This window comes from Priapulus caudatus, unplaced genomic scaffold, assembly GCF_000485595.1.
Source record: "Priapulus caudatus unplaced genomic scaffold, Priapulus_caudatus-5.0.1 Scaffold204, whole genome shotgun sequence".
Lineage (NCBI taxonomy): Eukaryota > Metazoa > Priapulida > Priapulimorpha > Priapulimorphida > Priapulidae > Priapulus > Priapulus caudatus.
In genome coordinates, this window is record NW_014577265.1 from 20,791 (window position 1) to 24,326 (window position 3,536).

Below are 3,536 nucleotides of genomic sequence, written 5' to 3' on the forward strand. Positions count from 1 at the left end.
CGTGCATGTTAACAAACCCACAAACCAACACTCAAACACACGCCGATGAAAACATAACCCCCGCCAAGCCCCTGGCGGAGGTAACAATAATAATGATAAATAACAACAATAATAAAAGTTTAACAACGAAGGTCTTCAGCAGCAATTCGCTGTTCTGCCCAACCAGCCGCGCCATGGGATTGCTGTCTCCTTAAACTGTCGCTTTAGACCGTTATCTTCTCGTCGTTCCTCCAAATTCTCTCTACTCCCCTGCCTCCCTCTAAAACTCTCTCTCTCTCTCTCTCTCTCTCTCTCGCAGACGACAGACTTAGTCTACGTGGCAGAGTTAGAAATGACGATAGCGGGCTAGTTTTAACAGCGAGTGCCTCCATACAGTAGATAGACAGATAGATAGATAGATAGATAGATAAGAGAGAAAGAGAGAGAGAGAGACGGAGAGAGAGAGAGAGACGTAAGAGAGAGAGAGAGAGATAGAGGGGAGAGGGAGAGGTGGAGGTTAGAGATGCGAGAGCGAGGACGAGACAAGAGAGCGACAGGGAAGAAGAGAGAGAAAGCTTTTTAGAGGAACTCGAAGCAGTAGAGAGAGAGAGAAGAGCGAGAAGAGAGAAGAGAGAGAGAGAGAGAGGGCGAGAGAAGAGAGAGAGAGAGCGCGCAAGCGCTTGAGAAGAGGAGAGAGAGTTAGAGAGAGGCGTGGGAGAAGAGAGAGAGCGAGCGANTCTCTCTCTCTCTCTCTCTCTCTCTCGCTCTCTCTCTGTCTATTTCTATCTATCTCTCGCGCGCTCTCCCTATCTCCCTCCCCTGCAAACCCTCTTCTCTCCCTTTCCAGCTATCTTTACTTCCCTCCCATCCCTCTCCGCACCCCTCCCAGCTCTCCCCTCCTCCCTGCTCTCCCCTCCTCCCAGCTCTCCCCCTCTCACTCCTTCTCCCCTCCCAACTTTCTTCTTCCCCTTTCCTGCTCTCTTCTCTCCCCTCTCTCCTCTCCCCTCCCCCTCTCACCCCCTCTCACCCCCTCTCCCATCCCAGCTCACTGCACTTAGCATTGACTGCTGCACGCGCCCCCCAGTGACTGTGCTTTTCATCCGATGCACAATTGGATTTTTTTCATCGGTGGCGAAAGAGGCACGCACGGGGATTAAGTGTGTGTGTGGGTGGGGGAGAGGGGGAGGGGGAGGTGCGTGTGTCAACTCAGATGAGTGCCCTTGAAACGAGGAACACTGAAAGAGCGAGATAGAGAGAGAGGGGGGAGGAGAGAGATAGAGAGAGAGAGAGAGAGAGAGAGAGANGAGACAGAGAGATGAGAGAGAGATAAGAAAAAAGAAGCTGAAGAAAAGAGCGAGAGATAAAGATGCAGAAAGGAGCGAGAGAGCGGAGAGAGAGAGAGAACATAAAGAGAGAAAAAATAGCGAGAAAGAAAAGCGAGGAGAGAAGAGAGGAGAGACGGAATAGAGACAGAAAAAAAGAGAGTTGACAAGAGCGAGGAGAGGAGAGAGAGAGATGAGAGAGCATGAGAGAGAGAGGAGAGAGCGAGGAGGAGAGATAAAGAGAGAAAGAGAGAGAGAGATGAGAGAAAGCGAAGGGACAGAGTAAACTAAAGACGAGAGAGAGAGACAGACAGGAGAGAGATGTGACGAGAAAGAGGACAGAGGACAGAGTAAGAGAGAGAGAGAGAAAGCGAGCGAGGAGAGAGAGAGGAGAAAAGAAAGAGAGAGAGAGATCAGTGGTAAGAGAGAGAGAGAGAGAGATCTGCGAGAGAGAGAGAGGAGAGAGGAGAGAGAGAGAGAGCGTGTAGGAGAGAGAAGAGAGATAGTGTGAGAGAGAGAGAAGAGATAGTTAAGAAGAGAGAAAGATTGAGCAGAGAGAGACAAAGAGAGAGAGGGAGAGAAAGACAAAGAGCGAGAAAGAAAGAGCGAGAGAGCATATAGAGAGAAAGACGAGAGAGAATGAGAGAGAGAGAGAAAGAAAAAGACGCGAGAAAGAAATGAGCGTGAAGAAGATAGAAAAGAGAAAGAGCGAAGCGGAAGGGAGAGAGGGGGGGCGGGAGGGAAGCGGACAGACCGGCGGAGAGGGCGGCATCTGCGTCGGGGGGGGAGAAGAGCGAGAGACCGAGAGAGCGAACTGGGGGGAGAAATGGACGCGAAGATGAGAAGACGGAGACGAGCCGAGGCTGAGAGAGGAAGAGAGAGAGAAGAGAGAGAGAGAGAGAGAGCGGCGCGCAAGGAGAGATAACCCCCACAGAGGGACGGAAGAAGCCCACCGAGAGAAGAGAGATGAGAGAGAACGAGAAGAGAGAGGGGAGAGAGGACGGGAGAGGAGGATCAGAGGAGAAAGAAAGGTGAAAACAGGCGAGCGAGATAAAGAGAAGAGAGAGGAGAGAGAGGAGAGAGAGAGAGGGAGAAGAGAGGGAGAGGGAGAGAGCAGAGGCGTGATGAGGAGGACAGAGAGAGGAGAGTCAGAGAGAGAGAAGGGAGGGGTAGAGGAGAAACCAGGACGAGAAGAGAGAGAGGAAGAAGCAAAGAGAGAATATAAAGAGAAGAGACAGATAAAGGGAGAAGCAGGAGGAGGAGAGGAGAGTGAAGAGCGCTGAAAGAAAGCGAAGAGAAAATATAATAGAGAAGAGAGACGAAGAGAGAGAGAGGAGGAGCGGTGAGAGAAGATGGATTAGAATATAGCGTGCGCCCGGCGGGATGGGAAAGAGAGAGAAGGTCCAAGATCCCGTGAATGAAGAGAGAGAGAGAGGAGGAGTTGGAGGTGAACTTGAAAGTTGAGAGCTTGATGCGACAGAGCATACAGGAGGGACGAGAAAGAGAAGAGGGAGAGATAACAGGGCAATGAACGAGAGAGAGAGCAGAGATAGCAGAGAGAGAGGATGAGAGGAGATCGAGACGGATGAGAGAGAGATGAAGGGAGGAGAGACGAGGAGGACACAGAAAGAGAGAGAGAGAGAGAGAGAGAGAGAGAGGGAGAGAGAGAGATAGAGAGAGATAGAGAGAGAGATAAAGAGCGCGCGCGAGAGAGAGCGCGCGAGAGAGAAGAGGGAGCGCAAGAACCTGCTTCAGTCTCTCACAATAGTTCATCCCAGACAGCCCGACAAACTGTACGGCGATCGTAAATAATAGATATCGCAGCGATCGACAAATTATCGATCTGTGTTATTCTGCAGTACGCTCGCTATAGGTGGATGTAATTAACCTCTCCCACTGTCAACCCATGTTACCTACTGTCAACGCTCTGCTGCAGGTTGTATGATTAACTATCGATGTATGCCAGGCGCTAATAATGACAAAGTTTGTCATTATTAACTTCTGATGTATGTGTATATAATCTCATTATATGTATACACATTCCAGCCTACCCGAAACAACCAGATACAAATAGCAAACTTAGCTTTGCAACAAGAGTAGGTACGGGGAGAGGGGTAAGGTACCTACTCTGTTGGAGACAGGGAGAGGGGTAAGGTATGTCTCCAACAAGAGTAGGTACGTACCTTACCCCTCTCCCGAGATAACCTACTCTTGTTGTCCTTACCCCTCTCCCTG